The following is a 17,298-nucleotide window of genomic DNA, read 5'->3' on the forward strand; positions in this document are numbered from 1 at the left end:
CTGCAGGAAAGAATGAAAAGATGGGCATACATTAGATATGTGTACAGTCACTTACCAGCAGCTCTCTTCATAATTTTTTCACCAAATGAACAGTCAATAGTTTGCAGTTTCCAGCAGAGGACTGCGTTCTCTTTGTTTGCCTGACAAACAATATTCTTAAACTAAGCTATATAATTAAACAAAAGTCGGTCCTTCAGACGGGGTTGACCCTTTAAATGGGCCACTGAAGTTAACCATACGTGGGTGAAGCCCTATTTATGATAGTGTTTTTTGTCTATTTCTGACGAGTAAGATTTTACCCCATATGGTACATAAGGCTACTTCTCTTCTCAACACATAGAAGATAATTCAACCTCTCATTTTAATAATAAGATTATACAAAATAATAAAAAAACAGCCAAGATGACGATAGTAGTGATAAAAGTGAAAACTGTGACAAGGAGATGAAAAGTAGTAAAAAATGGTATCTGCAAAGACACATCCCAATTTAATACCCTGAACTGTAGTAATAAAACCATTTCTTGTTTAAGAAACAAAGATATTGTACTTTTTCATCTATTAGTGTATCATATTTACAAAAACGAATCCGCCATTATTCATTTACCAGAGTCATAGAATATTACAGTCAATTTAAATGCAATATTTATGGATAGCGCTCTAAATTTGAATGAATGAAATTAATCGAATTGCCATGTTTTTTTCTGCACTATTAAGGAGTAAGGAGTCTATCATTTAATACCACTTGAATAAGATGTCTTTTTTTTTTCACTAGGACACATGAAGGTACTGCACATTTTTATCATTTTTTACAATGTGTACAAAAACAAATTTACCGGAGTAGTAGAATATAACTGTCCATTTAATTTATGCAAAACTTTTTAAGCTAAAGTAAATTTTCAAAGATAGAATTGATCAGACTAGCATACTGTTTGTACACTATGTTTTGGAGACTCCTGTAATTAGTAACTAGTACTTCAACTCATATTGCAGCCTCAGTTGTCAGATAATCACTTTTTATATGTGTATCATAATAAACAAGTATTTAACTGGAACCTTTTGATACCATTTAAGTAACATTATACATTATTTCTTATCATTACTCTTGTAATGTTAGTTTATGTAATAGAGTTCAAAGATCAATTTGCTGGACTTTTTTTTTTTTGGGGGGGGTTGTTGACCTCACTCTTTGGACTGAAATTTTTTGTCAGTTTTTGTTTTTGATGATGTACTGACATAGTACATTGGTGCAATTTTTGTCAATCTACCTGATGGGATTAAATGACTGAAGGATTATATTTAGTCTGGAGGCCATACCCCGCGACGGGGGGGGTCAGGCAGACAAAAAAAATGCTCCCTCGACTGTAGTCATTTCAATGGTCAAATTTTATGTGGTAAAATCTTACGTGGTAAGCTCCCGGAATAAAGGTAAATTTTATCTCACCTTCATTATATAAAACAGAATAATTAAAATAAAAAATACTCTCAATGAAATCACGAGAGATCAATTTAACATTTTTTTAAGGGCCGTCATGGCCACAGGACTCAAATTAGCTGGATTAAACCCCTATCCTTGATCCTTTATACGGACCGACATAGAAATATCAGTTTTGGGGTAGATAAATACCTACAGAGAAATAACAGGCTGCTAATTTATTGATAAATTTTAGATTTAATCTGATAGGTATTCAGTAATTATGTACCTTATATAGATACTTATAAAGGTATTTGCATGAATTTATGGAAGAGTTAAATTCACTTATTTGTTCATAGACGAATATATCCATTGCATCCAATGAAGTTTTTCCCCTTTTTAAGTTTTTTTATTAAGGCTAGATTTTTATGTACCTTTATATATATATATATTAAACTAAATTTATTGAAAGCGACAAGAAGTCAAAGTTATATGCAATATGTCTAGACATAGTACGGGAATTGAGTATCTCTTTGACTTAAATATATATTATTTAGTTTAAGAATTTCATTTCTCGTCGGTTTGATATTATCATGAGCTAAAGGTTGCAATAGATAGTAGATATGGAATTTAAAGAATGATGGAAGAATTGTCTGTTGGGATATATTATTAATGTTCTTTAAATTTAATTTTTAATGGTGGGTGTGGTTTTTATATTTTTTTGTTGTATGTATTTTAGAAAATGATTACAAACTATATTTAGGGGAGAGTGAGTATACTTGTTTTGGAGAAGATATGTTACACTGCTACTAACTTTAAAATGTAAAGTTATCTAACCATCCTGTTCTTATACAATTGAATATGTTCCTTTGTTTATCAAATCAACATAACCCCTGATTGCATAACGGTTGAAGTTATAAAGAATTTCGACATTGAAATTTTTAACACAATAAGTAAACATTTTAGGTTACTGTCTTTTGAAATATATTTCTATTATAAAAAATTACTTCAATTAAAGTAAATAGTGCAAAGACTTATTTTTTAAATTTTATTATCAACTATGCTTTATTTCTGTAAATGTTTTATTTGTTTACCTTGTAGGTATATGTAATTATAAGTATTTGCTTTATGCTGACAAACTGTATTAAAAAGTAAAATAAATACTTGAATACAGTTTTTACATGTCTCTTCCTCTTGTAACAAGTCTAAATCTATCCTGTACCATGTCTCCTCCTAACCTATATCATGTCTCCTTCTGGTGTATCAAGTATCCTACTTTTGGTTAGTTTTGAAAACACCAATAAATGGTTATTAAATTTACACTACATCAAAAAAGTTTTTGAATTATTTTTCTTACGTAATTAACTTTGTCATGTTTCCCGGGCATTGTATTATCTTTTTAATTGTGAAACTTATGACAGTTTTAAAAAATAAATGATTTTTTGTATCATGTATCCTCACTCTCGCCTAAGTTTTATGTATCTTGATGTTTATTGATTTTTAGCAATCGTTTATGAAAATTTGTTTTTCAATGTTATATGTTTCAAAGGAATACAAATGGGGTGGTAGGCTATAATTGAGGGGGATAAATTTAAACTAAAACATTTGGCATACAATATTTTTGTCACTAATAAAACCCATGAATAATATTATTTATATGTAGTCCAGGAAATATTCAATCTTTTTGCAAGACTTTTTTTTTCTTGCGCAAATAATGTGAATACAATACATTTTGTGCGATATAACTTTTTCTTCCAAATCAATCATTTATCACAAAAATACTTCAAAAGCTTTTATCTAAAAAATATTGTCTACTATTATTAAGCTAATACAAAAGTTATAAGTACATATTAGTTATTTTATTGAGCCATTCTAAAGGCATTGCATGACAAGATAATTGTATTATTGCTTTTGCATCGCTAATATATTTTGTACCGGTTCCTTTATGAAAATAGTACCTAAGGTTACTTTTTCGACTGAAAATATTTTTCAAAAAAGTAACAAAAGACAACTTTTTGTCACCTCAACTTTAAATATGAAATAGAAAAATGGACAAAAACTTGCATCCTAAGTTATCTTTGGAATCTATTAATAGCCTTTCTAGTTCTTAAATTCAGAAAATCATCTGCTTAAGTCAAAAAGAGTCCACTGACACAAACAACTGATACGATATATATAGTATTTTTGTTTATTCCAAAAAACGAGTCATTGCAAAGTATTCATTTGCACTTACAGGTGTGTCTTCATAATTTTTTTTTAAGAGAGGGGCAAAGCTATTAACTAAGTGGCAAAATGGAGACTATGTAATCAATGTTTATCCTAATATAGTTGCATTTTTTACGCTAGTGGAATCAAGTATACTTGAAAATGATTCAAAACAAAAAAAAACTATGCAACCTCCAAGAAATCACCCTCTTAACTGGATGTAAAAGTTGAGTTCGGAGATTAAAAAAACAAGTTCCAATAATATTGAGGAAAATTAGACTGTGACGTCATTTATAACCTCATTAAAAGTGGCACCTTGTGTTGGAAAAAATAATCATAAGATAAAGAATTTAGTTTGTTTATTAAGTACGTTTTCTGTAATGATTTTATGGCTTGGACTGTGTGTTTGTGGGGAGGGTTAAGCTCATAATTTGATGACATTTTTTGGAGAATTACATTTTCATCAGATCTAAAATTTATTACGATTCCAATATTGAATTAATATAGTACCGTCTTAAATTCAGGTAGTACTCTGGTACTACGATATTGCTGGTATACCAAACAACACTAATATACACTGCAAAAAATGATATGAAGCTTCATAAGAAAAATATCTTAAAAGTTCAATAAACGTGGTACATATATATTTTGTATGTTGTTTCTTTATTAAAAAATATTAGTCAAAGTGTATCCAATAGAAATGCATAGGTATTTTTAATGAATGTGTCTATTCAACTTCACAAACTTTTTCCACACCCTTTTAAATTCTTTCTGTATCTTTAAGTATTTAATTAATACAAACAATAGCTCATCTACGGTAATTTATGGCGTTGAATTACAAGTAATCTCTATGATGAAGGTGCAACAGTTTGGCATTTTTAATTAAAGGTTTTCTTTCATCAATAAATGACTATCAACGTTAGAGTCTGTCCAATATATCTACGAAACAGTTAAATAAACGGATTATACATCTAAAGTTTTAGAACTATCGGTAAGCGTTTAAAATTGCCGATTATCACATAAATTATTTATTTGCATAAACAACAATCAACATTATTTTTTTCAAAAAAACACATGACATCAAAAGTCTTTTAATTGCTTAATCCTTGGAAAAATTTGATGTATGTAACCTTTTTATGTAAAAATATTTTGACATCTAGTTTTTGACTTATTTATTGTGAGATAAAGGATAAAAAAATATAATAATTATACAAACATAAAAGAAAAAAAAATGAAATACAAGATTCTACACAATTATATCCATTTTTATATTTTCAAAAAACAATAAAAATTAATGCTAATTTTGAGTGTCTATAATTTTTTTTATAATTTTGCCAAATTTTAAATTCTGACTAATAAATAATATTGTATTATCGAATATTTGTTTGTTTCAATTTCGAAAAGAATACCTAGTTTATGTATAGATGTATCTTAGGAAATATTTCATAGAACCCTACATATCTGGAACAACTATTGACCACGTTCTCATTTACATTTATAATTTTATATTTGTTAGGAGAAAATTTAAAGTTTGTCTTATAACCTAAAGTTGACCTTTTGAATCTATGCTGACGAGAAAAATTATAGATGGGCACGCTCGAATGTTTTTTTGTTTTTTTTTTATTATACTATGTTACATCATTTTTAAGAAATCCTATGTTTAGAGTATAATTACGATTTAGAGCTATTTTTCGACGTGAAACAATCAAAAAGTTAAAATCAAAGATAACAACAGTTGATAAAATATCTTACAGCATTTGAAGAAAAAAAGTTATTACAATTCCTAAAACTATGTTAAATAAAAAAAGGGATCTTATTTGGAGAATTGTATTTGTTATATAATTTCAGGGGTACTATATCATAGTGAAAAATAAAGAATATATCTTTAAAAAGTTTGCTTTTGAATGATTTTTTTAATTTTAATTTTCCAATGGAATATTTTAAAATTAAGCAATAATCATTTTTACTGCTCCATTTTCAAGGTTAGGTAGTAAAAATAAATTGGTCGATTAAACCCTTATTGCCTTTTAATCATCTGAGATCTGTATCGGCAATTAATCAATTTTAGTTAAACCCTTATGTATTACTGGCTTATTAATTGTCCCACTAGAATGTACTGAACGTAAAACTCTATTTTTCCATTAATACTTTAGACTTGATGTAAGAAAAAGTTTAATTGTTTTCATATTTATATTTTCTGCTTTTGAGATAGTTTTTGGGAATCGATTAAAAAACATTAAGTTCATATATATTATGTACTTAAGCATAATCAATTCAATATCTATGGCATGTAAAATGCATTCAAGGCTCATGAAGCCATATACGTAGCAACAATTTTGTAATTTATAGAAATGTGTATATATTATATTTGTACATAGAATTTGAGCAAGGTCTAATGAATCCATGAGTAAATAGATAAAGGTAGTAAAGATTTATCATGTTAATAGTCCTATATTTTTTTGATAGATAAAATCTGGTATATCTATACTAAGGGGTATCTCTCAAGATCCCGTTTTCCCGGGATTTCTTAGAGTTTTGTAACAACGAGAAATTTCTGAAAAATATTATATTTAATTCTTTCATAATATAAACTTCACTTCCTTATAAATACTGCATAGATTTATACATTGAACAGTTATTGAATATAATTTTTATTGTTGTAAGTTTGATTGAGTAACGTAATTACAAAAAATGGGACCTTCGGGCTCTTAAAAAACAGCCTGCGCACTACTAAGGTTAATGATATAATGAAGAAAATAAGAATTGATAATATTTGAGTAAGACTAGCATAAAGTTTCTTAAGAAATACTTAAATATCACAGTATTTCAGTATTGTTTTCTAACGAGATTTAGTTATTTCCTTGGATCTTGAAAGTAAAAAAAATCAACCGGGATACAGCCAAATGACAATTTCTTGGGAAATGAGAAACCCAAATATATACAAACAATTTTTATGGAATGTTACAGTAATGCATTTAAAATTGAGGAGGTGGTGTGCCTTTTAGATCATATGTTCATTTAGTCATGATTTTTTTTTGCCCAAGATTATCTTACATATCTAATCTGTTAACTCAAAAGCAATCTTGAACAAAAATCAAGAAAAAAATATATCTCAAATTAATTTTTTTACATCATATATGTATAGAAATAGCTCATTATTTCATTGGCATATTTCTGTAAACTATAGGTTTGGATTCAAACGCTAGAGGGTTTATAACCTTCATTTTATTTATGAGGCTGTATCTGACTCCAATATGGCCCTTCCAAATAGTTAATACCCAACTTCTCATTATTGCACTATGATGGTCAAAGTTTGTTAATTGAGGTACAATTTGCAGCAACTTTGAAGAATGGATCAAAACAATTTTTAAATAAAAATTGACGCTAACTTGTCAAAGAACGCATAAATGTAGTACAGACTCAATTTTGAGAAATATAATTCAGATTGTTTTCGTGTTGACAGGCTGCATGTATTATAATTTTTAATTAAATTTAAGTATATTTTTTTGAAAAAAATTCACACGCATGTATGATTTCTCGATTTGTTCAATTTTTATCTGTCAATAATTGTCTATCTTTATATACATATATTAACTTATAGACAAATAAAATATAAAATAATACAATATTAACAAATCTGTATTAATTTTAGCCACATGTTATTATAATATGTGGTAGATGGCTTCAATATGAAAAGAAAACATGCTGTTGAATATTGTATTTTGATTCAATGTATGAATTTAAGTTATATCTAAATATTACATAAACCCTATATCTTTACATTTATGACACTTTTTTTCAAGATTGGCAATGAGACAGATCATATTTTACATTTAACTCTTATTGATTGCATGAATATTCTTGTGCAAACAATCTATTTACATATATCTTTGGTCAACTTTCTAGTGCAGTGTATGTAGGTAATATATTAACCATCATTGCAATGTTATAGGTATGTATATCATTTATTACTAATTGATTAATGTGACTATTTGTACCAAAATAATGATCGTTTTATACACAAACCTTAAAAATTTTAATATGTAGAATAGAAACGCCAAAAATTGGCTTTTAAATCTTTCAATATGATCAATGTGTTCTTATTATTTATAAATTATTATTGGCTATATAATATTGAATGAAATGAAACTTCGTTTTTTTATTATTTCCCTTACCCTAGATCAGTGTATCTTAACCTGGGTTTGATTGAACCCCAGGGGTTCGGCAAGCTCCCTGGATACACTAACTAAAGTGACCTACTTTCAGTACGAGTGTATTGCAACAGAGTTGCATCACTCAGAATAGGGGAATACCAACATGAAAAAACAATGGACCCGCTGTGAGGGTTAAAAATCTTTCTTCTCTGTGCTAGCTTACAAATATTTAGTTGCTTAGTAAAAACGAGATACTCAAAATAAATACAGCCCATTCGTGTTATTTGTGACGTTTCTCTCTGCTTCTCCATCACTGGCTCCAGGTGATCAGGTTACATTGCTAATGAGATGTGTGCTCCAGGAAACTTGGTGCGAAAACAATATGAAAGTTTCACTTGATAACCTGAAGCCACGCATTTCTGAGCTTGTGTCTAAAAGGCATGAGGAAAAGACATACTGATTTGAAGCAAATATTCATTGAGTTATGTTGGTTTTTTTCTTTGAAAACAGTAGTTTTTGTTTGCAACTGATCCATAATGGTTCATTTTTTGGACTAATAAAATATATATCTATGTTCTGAATAAATCATTTTTTTTTTAGCAATCACGAAGGGATTCGATAAATACACTAATGAAGCTTGTTGGGCTCAGTACCTGTAATACGGTTAACATCCACTGTCCTATGTAATAGCTATTAGATAGAACAAGGGCAAAACCAAGAAACAAATTTGTCATTCTTAATGCGACAAAGACATTATTTCTATATTAATAAGTTTGATTGTTTATGGACATTTCATTTTTTAGTGTGCTCTTAATATTTTAGAGCGGTGTGGCTACTTGATCTAACAAATAATCACGTAGTAACGAGTGTGTATAGCTACAGCTCAGTGCGTCGTATAGTTAGTTTCACGTTGAATGCTCAAAGTTGATAGCAAAAAAGCCTTATATATCTCAATACAAGGCGGAAGTACTAAAAATATCGTATCAAAAAAGTCTGGCTATCTGCAATTTTGAGCATTTGCTTAGAAATGTATATGGTAATAGTTTTTTTTGTTTTTTTTAATTTTCCTGAATAACCATAATTTACATATATATAATTTGTCGACATATAATTCCAATTACCTTAGCAAATTATTGGATGTGTAAGCGCTCATTATAAAAATTAAGTGTACCCAAATGATTAAGCTTTATATAATTCTTGACTTGATAAATTTAATATAACTTCAACTTTTTTATTGTACATGAATTCTCTTTAATAAGAAAGCATAAAACATTATTTGAAACTTCGATCATTAACTATTTTTAATGTTTCCTTGTTTCTTGATCAAACGTAGTTGAACTGACTATGTATAAGTATACACATAGTATTACAATTACTTCATCAGATCTAGGAATTATCTTTGAAGTCTATATACATAAAATATATTTAGTTTTATGTGAGTGACTGTTAATCGAAGCTACGCACATTAAGCTCATAATAATAATTTTTGCGAGCGCATTGTCCACTCTTTAATTTTAATATTTGCTAATAACTTAGAAACTACTGAAGTCTCATTTCCAAAAAAAATGCATACATGACGTAATTATATGATAAATTAATAATGTACATAGAATGTGGAGTAAAATTGTTATAAAAACAAGATATTACAAGGATATTTTTGTCTAAGCGGTGGGTAAATACCGCAGGAAAGTAAGGGAAGATTAATTTTTGTGTTCGACTTCGGAGCTGTCCGACTGTTTATTAAATAGTTTTAACACAAACTATGAATAAATGAACCAGTAAAAACTTATTTATCATAGATTTACAATATCTTGTTTTTTAACTTTTGTGATCAATAAAGTAGTTATGCTATTATTTGCATGGTACAACATTTAAACATAGTTTATCAATACGTCGTTTTTGTTCTTACAAATGGTCTCAATATTTTATTTACTAATGATGCGTGGTATATTGAGTATTTGATTTTTTTTATTAATATGGAAAATTCCCTCAAATTTTCCGTTTCATTCATGATCAATAATAAATTAATTATAACGAGAAATATAAGTAAATTGTACATGTATTAATATACACTTGTGTAATATTATTCTTGTTATTTTTTGCAAGAATAAATTAACATTAATGTACAAACTTTTTTGTTGAATTGAATATTAATGTATTGCAAAATAAAATATTATTGCAAATTATTGAAAAATTAACTCTTAATACTTACACAAATATTTTTCCAAACATGAAGACACATTATAAGAATAATTTTTCTCCTTTGATTTTGATCACCAGTGGTTATTTAAGGTTTTAAATAGTAAATCAGATTCAAGATTATTCAAGAACCATACAAGACAACTAAAATGGCATCAAGTCCAAACTTTATTTTTCTAAATTAAAAAATGTAGTGTAATCATAAACATATATTTAAACTAATGTTCGATTCAACAATATTTTCAAGTTTTCAAGTTTGGTTGATTATATTATTTTTTGAGTTTTGCATAATGTAGAATTTGTGTTAGGACAATATTCAAATTTTTGAGTAGTGTCGAGATTGAGCTTTTTGATCATTTCCAGATAATTATGTATTGTAATTTTTATTTGTTCTTTTGAGTGATTCTAAAATTGGACTAGCTTACTTGAATGTTTCGAGCTTCCATGATTCGAGTTCAAGTAAAGAAGAGTTTGAGTAATTTGTAAAAAACTGTCAGAGTAAGGGAAGTTAAGATTTGTTTGAGTTCGAATAACACTATTTCCAACACTAGTGTGAACTAGTTTAAATGATACTATGTTTTTACAAACAATAATGGATATATTGTAATTTATTTCGAGGTACTTTAACATATTGACTTATGTAGCATATACAATTTAATTATGAATAGTACCCTCCTTTGATCAAATAGGTCAACAAAACAAAATAAACAAAAATTTGTATTTGTGTTAGCATTGCACAAACTATTATGAATCTATAAATAGTTTTTCATATCAAATAAGGTTTTTGAGCATTTTAATTTTTGTATGTTTTTCCTCCTTTTATTTTTAAGGATGTGAGTAAATTTTTGAATAAGAATAACTACCAAAATACAAACGAATTTGTATTCGTAAATTCTAAAAAGGGCTTAAATATCCTAAGAGACGATTCAACTTATAGAAATGACTCTAGAAGGATAATAAAAAATAAAATTAAGGGTACATTGGTAGATGAAGAACACGAAAGTTTTTCACTTGTTTAAGAATAAAATGGGAACTAATCTTAAGTAAGAGCAATAAAATATGCTATTTCGTTAATCTGATTGTTGTTGGGCGAGTAAAAATTTCAAAATTCTTAATATAATTAGTTATAGAACTATTATTGGTATATTACAAACTATTCCAAGCAATATGAAAGGATGGATGAAAATTTGATATTCCGAGTAATATCAAATATTTACAAAAAATATATATCTCTTTCTTTAGAAAATATTCGAAATTTCAAGCCAAAATTTGCTTATTCAAGTCATCATCTTTGGTTCTATTAGCTAGATAATCACATGAAACTATAATTTCTAGAAGTCTCTGTTTTTCACTTGAGTAGTTCATGTTTAGTATGTAATATCCCAATATTTTTTATATATTATTTTTTTATATTCATAAATATATAATATTGAGATATTGTTGTATATCCCTATCTAAAAAAATGAATAATACTAATAAATGATTTAGATACATTTGTTCAAAGTTACACAGCAATTACGAGCTAGTCGTCTGCTGAATTATATTCTTAAACTTATATAAATGTTCTTCTTCTTTTTTTTATAATTACAAGGGTAAAGTATGAAAATAAGATGGAAGACCCTCTTTATATTGTAGCAGGGTGGATATACCCATTATGTCAAATGAATGAAATAAGGAGGGTCAATTTTTGATAGTAATTAAATTAAAGAATAAAATAAATTTTACATATTATCGACAAGAAGCTTTTCCTTTTATTTTAGATATATTTATAGAACTTATTAGCTTTGCCCAGCTCCACGTGAATTTGGGAAACCAACAAATAAAGTTATTTTGTAGTTAGTACACATTCAGTACTTGTAGAAAAAGTTTGAAATGTCTAATTATGATAGTACAAAATGCAATAATTCCAAAATTAAAACCTAGTTGTTTTGTACCTTTGAACAACTGCATCGAAATCATTTATGAGTATTTTTCAATTTTCTTTGGATAGGGGATATACACCATTATCTATACCATTATACTAGGTATATTTATATGATTTAAAAAAAATATATCAGTATAACGAAAAAATAAATAATACTGTATTTCCAAAAATTAATGGTGGTTTAAAAAAAAAATCATGAAGTGAACTTTTTTGGGCGAAAAACTTTATTTACTTGCACATAAGCTTACCATTAAGCATAGTAAATTTTTTATCCGTTTTGGCATCCTTTCATACAGATTATTCAAAGTATCTAGAGAATTTTTTCCTAAGCTTTTGTCAGTATTTTTTTTATATTTTTAATTCATCCCCTGAAGTTGCTGGTTCATTTTCATTGAGTTCCCTCTGGACGAAGGCACACAAATTTTCAATGGGAGACAAATCAGAACTATTGGCAGGTCATGTGCCTTTACCCCAGAAAGAATCCATGTTGTCTGGACACCACTTTTGTGCCTTTTTGGAGTTGTGAGTAGGGCACCATCCTGCTGGAAAATGGTTCTTGATGTGTCAGACAACATTTTGTTCTTCAAAGGAGGTCCAGTTTCTTCAGTACGAGACAAAGCTGACATCAGAGACTTGCTGAGGATTTTTGTTACGTAGTACTCGGCCGACTCAGTTTGGTTTCGTGGAATCAGGTGAAGATCTGACACTGCCTAGTGGCTGATAACGGCCCAAACCTGAATTTTCAGAGTAAATTTTACTGTTGGAGTGGGTTCCATATCTCCCTTACCTCTTGCCCAAAAAACCGATTTGTTTGGGGATTTGGGTCATAAAATAGCTCAAATGGACTTTCATCACTGAAGAGGATACATTTTCAGTCATACGCAGTCCAGTATTTCCGCTCATGACAGAATTGAAGCCGGGGCTTCCTTTGGTTTTCTGAAAGTTTGTGGTGCAGACGAGGTTTGCATAGCAAAGCATTCAATGAGTACCCCAGGTAGTTGTGGGCAGATGACTTGGAAACGGGATAGCCCTTTGAAGTCAATCTTGCTGCTAGTTTCCTTGTGGATTGCCTCTTTTTGGTCAAAGATTTTGAAATCACCAGTTTGGGCATTTTGCTAATAGTTTTTTCCCTTCTTCGACACTTCTGATTTGCAAGGGTCTGCACATCCTTCCTTTTCTTACAACAATTCTCAGTGGTCCTGAGAGGAATTTGTAACCTTTGAGCAATTTCTCTCTGGCTTGATCCACCCTCTATCATGCCAACAGCCTTAGCCCTGGTCTCCAAAGAGTGATCTCTCACCATTTCGGATATTGAATTTCAACCAACAACCTGTGGTGTTTTCTGAGCCCTTTTATACTGATGTATGATGCAATCAGCGAAAATTATTGCATCAGAAAAATGCAATATTACCTAATGATTGTATCAGCCAAATTTCATTTTATTCCGACAAAAAATATATATTATTTTAAATATGAAACGGATATTTTTAATACCACCATCCATTTTTTGACATACTGTCTATTATGAATATCATGAAGCCCCATTCATAAATGGAATTGATATAAATGTGATTGAGGTGAGTGATTTTTGTATAAAATACATCAAGTACATTGAAGGACTCTTATTAATGAAATAGTTTTCCTCGAGTAGGAGACGAAGCAGAGACGACTTTCAATAAGTTAAATGAAGGAGCTGTGGATAGAGGAAGAGAACTTTCTCAGCTCCTCACTGGGTTTTTCAGTAAGTTATTCTGTGGCTTTATGGAACTCCTCAGTAGAAGTGTATGATGATTCCGTTAAATATCTGCAAGAATTTATATACATTCAAACGACAATGATTAACAAGATATGAAGTCACTATCACAGACCTTCCTATGAAGGGGTATCTGCACAATGAAAGATCATTCCAATAAAGGAGATAATATCTTGAAGTACAAAGAGGCGAGTAATTGAACAGAATATCAAAAAGCTTGTTGATAGGATATCCAAGGCGAAAAACAATCATTCCTATGAACATGAAGGATGAATGAGTATGAATCTTTATATCCAATTGCTCCGCAATTGATCCATCTAAATGAGCATGAAGGAAATGTCTTTTCATGCAATTCCGACTGTTCTCCCCTCTCACCTCCCTCCTCCTGCTGACTGGTGAGTAATTCAATTCAAAGTCATATTTATACGCGTCCAAAGGTTTTATGAATCAAAAAGAATTCATTATTCTCCCTTTATGTAGTACCAACTCTATCATATTGAAAGTTGTAAAATTTTAGCAACTACTAACAATCTGAGATAACGAAAGAATATATTTTTGGAAAATAATTGAGATTTAATTTTTAAACTTTCGAAACATTATGACTCCTCCGATGGGCCGTGTGTGTCTTCACTGTTTGTAAATCAAAATATGGTCTCCCTAATCTGGGGTAGAATTTTATTAAAATGTAGATATATTTGAAGGCGGCCCACTACAGCCTCAATGATCTAAAGTCGGTTCTCTACAAGCCCCGAGTCAAAAGCGTGACCTGGACCAAGTGGCCCCCTCTAAAACCTACACTGACGAACTTTATGTGTAAGCCTGCTTACAAAATTTATGTACTGGGTGTAGACAAAGTACTGAGACCTGCCTCTAAGTAGTCATTAAAATACAATTTATTGATCAGGATGATCTGTACATAGAAAATTTGATTTTATAACATTTTTTACCACTACAATGAATATTAATTTCGAATATGGTCACCATCAGTCTCAATAGCAGCCTTCAACCGCATCCGGAACTCCTTGCACACATTAGCATCGTAGTCCTTTTTCATGATCCTCTACTACTGGTTAACAGAGGTCTTCAGGGCAACAATATTCGGGAGGTTGACTTTGCATGCCTTTTTTCTCAATTTGCCACCGAACTGACTAATCTAGTGGATTCAGATCTGGGCTCCGAGGGAGCCCAAGGTTCTTCTACCAGAAGGTATGCTTCTACACATCCACCCTTGTACAGTATTAGCAGTATGGCCGGAGCCTCGTCCTGCTAAAGTATATACTTAGCCTTGTTAGACTTATTCATAGTTTTGGTGATCTATGGAACCACATTTTCCTTCCACTTCATCAAATAGTCCGCTGCGTGTAAGCGGTATCCAACAGGAAACCTAATTCATGTTGCATTTTTTTGTCCAGTTGATACCACGACCCCCAATACAGAGGCCGGTCTTGGTCTTTTTTTTGGTGACTTTCCAGATGTTGTTGTCACCCTCACCAAAGCATACCACCCGATCATTTTGCTTTTTGTAGACGGGGTCAACAATAAAGGTCTTTTAATCAGAGAAAAAAATTACCCGGTTTCTGTTGTGCCTCAGATCATTCAAGAGGGGTTGACATCGCTGAAGACAGTGTTCTTTTTGACTTTGGGAAAGGAGTGGCCGCTCAATTCTTCTAAGCGACATTCTTCCAGCCTTTTGTATGGCCATGCCCATAGTAGACCAATGCACCTTCTTCGTCTTGCTGTACTCTGGTATCTTGATGGTTGGGTTGACCTTAAAGGCCCCCATGATGTCTTTAAGCTTCACTTTGATGGGTCTTAAACTCTTGGGGTTGACCTTAAGGTTATCAGCTAAACGATTTCTGACACAACATACTGTGGCCTTGCTGATGTTTAAGGCCTTCATGATGTCCGAGGTGGTCCTCCCGGCGACATCGCGACATATACATAATTTTTTGTGCCCAGCATATACATAAATCAAAGGCTTAGAATCTAAGCTACTTAAAAATAATTGGATCTTTAAGATTTAATCAACAACACCTATTTAATACAGTATTTTTAGATGGGATCATTACTTTTTCTACGCCTGGTATATACTATTAAACAGGGTGATTAATAGTTTTTACTATGAATAGGAAGATAATTCAAGGGTTTTGTCTAATTCTTTAATACTTTGAAATATCAGTTATCAATAAACATTGCATACAAATATTTTCCATGGAGTCAAAGAACACACTAATTAATATTGATATTGTTTTCAAACTATAAAAAACAGTTTTCTTCTTCTACCGATAATACAAAAATTGATCCTTAACTTAATTTATAAAATTATGTAACTTACTCTAATCTATTGCTTTGCAAATTTGTTTTCTTGAATTTATACAAAATCTTGATTGGAAAAAAAAAAAAAGGATTGCATATTTCTTTGAAAAAATATTCCGCAGTCGGTAGGATTCGAACCTACGCTCCCAGAGGGAATCTGATTTCTAGTCAGACGCCTTAACCACTCGGCCACGACTGCAATTATGAAATTGCTGGAATAATTTTTATTTATATACGTATTGTAAAATACATATTTTTTTTTTTTTTTTTTTTATAATCAACCGATTCGACCAAACATTGTGTCATTCTTTAAGTCATGATAAAAATCAGTGTTTCCTTTGACTTGCAATTAAAAATATGAGCAAATAGAAGGAGTCAAAGTCAATCTAGTTAATTCGTGTCCTTTTAAATAAAGTTTACATACACTTTACAATAATAAAATATTATATTTTGATGAATTATATAAATGACAAGATTATGAATATTATAAAGTTAGAGGGGATATAAAAAGAAAAATAACACAGAATAACATATTTTTTAACAAAAAGTGGGATTTACTACATTATATTATAGGCTTGATTGAAAGGGATCCCATTGAGATCCCACTCTATTTTTTTGCATAATTAAAGAATATAAGAAAGGTAAATTTCTGACAAAAAGAAAAATCAATGTTAAAGCTTGAGTGGGGCGCCACTATTTATATTTTGCAATATTGTTTTCACAGTATTTTTGGCGTATGTCATTTTTTTTATAAAATGATGAGTTGAAGTTCTTACTCTTAAAAGTATTTCAATGAAAAAAGAAAAAGAAATTGGTGTATTCTAAATGGAGTTTAGAAGTTTGAAGGTCTTTCGAAGGTTTCCACACATTGAGGGACCCCCAAACAGGCCTTTCCCCCTCCACAAGTCTAAAATTTCACATGTGTTGTTTCTTTGTTGGGATAGACACCCTGACTAAAAATTATCACAATTGGTGGTGACCATGTCAGAATTTTCCAAAAAGTGTGTACAGTAGGGTGCATCAGACCCCCCAAGTAAGTAATATCGTGATGTTTCGAGGGGTCGTGGTGTTTCTGGAGATCGCGATATTTCAAAAAATTCTGAGGTTTCAAACAATTCACTGTTACGGTAAATGAAATCTGATGAGTAGCATACGTTGGAGGTTTTTTATATATGTCCGAACTCTTTTTATTAATAAAAAAAAAGAATTTTTCTAATGTCTCCCTAAATGAAAACTCTCTTATCTCGAATATCTGTAAGAGGGAACTCATTAAATATCTTTCCTTTCTGAATTGGTCCGATGTGGCTGTTCTTTGCGACACAAGATCAAGTATAAA

The 17,298-nt window shown here is 30.2% G+C and overlaps 1 non-coding gene across 1 annotated transcript; it reads right to left on the bottom strand.

The window, feature by feature from the left end:
• Positions 1 to 16,079: 16,079 nt before the first annotated feature.
• On the bottom strand, positions 16,080 to 16,161 carry TRNAS-AGA (transfer RNA serine (anticodon AGA)). The gene has a single exon. It is a non-coding gene; the product is annotated as a tRNA-Ser (tRNA).
• Positions 16,162 to 17,298: the final 1,137 nt, after the last annotated feature.

This window comes from Lepeophtheirus salmonis, chromosome 5, assembly GCF_016086655.4.
Source record: "Lepeophtheirus salmonis chromosome 5, UVic_Lsal_1.4, whole genome shotgun sequence".
In the NCBI taxonomy this organism is placed as follows: Eukaryota; Metazoa; Arthropoda; class Copepoda; order Siphonostomatoida; family Caligidae; genus Lepeophtheirus; species Lepeophtheirus salmonis.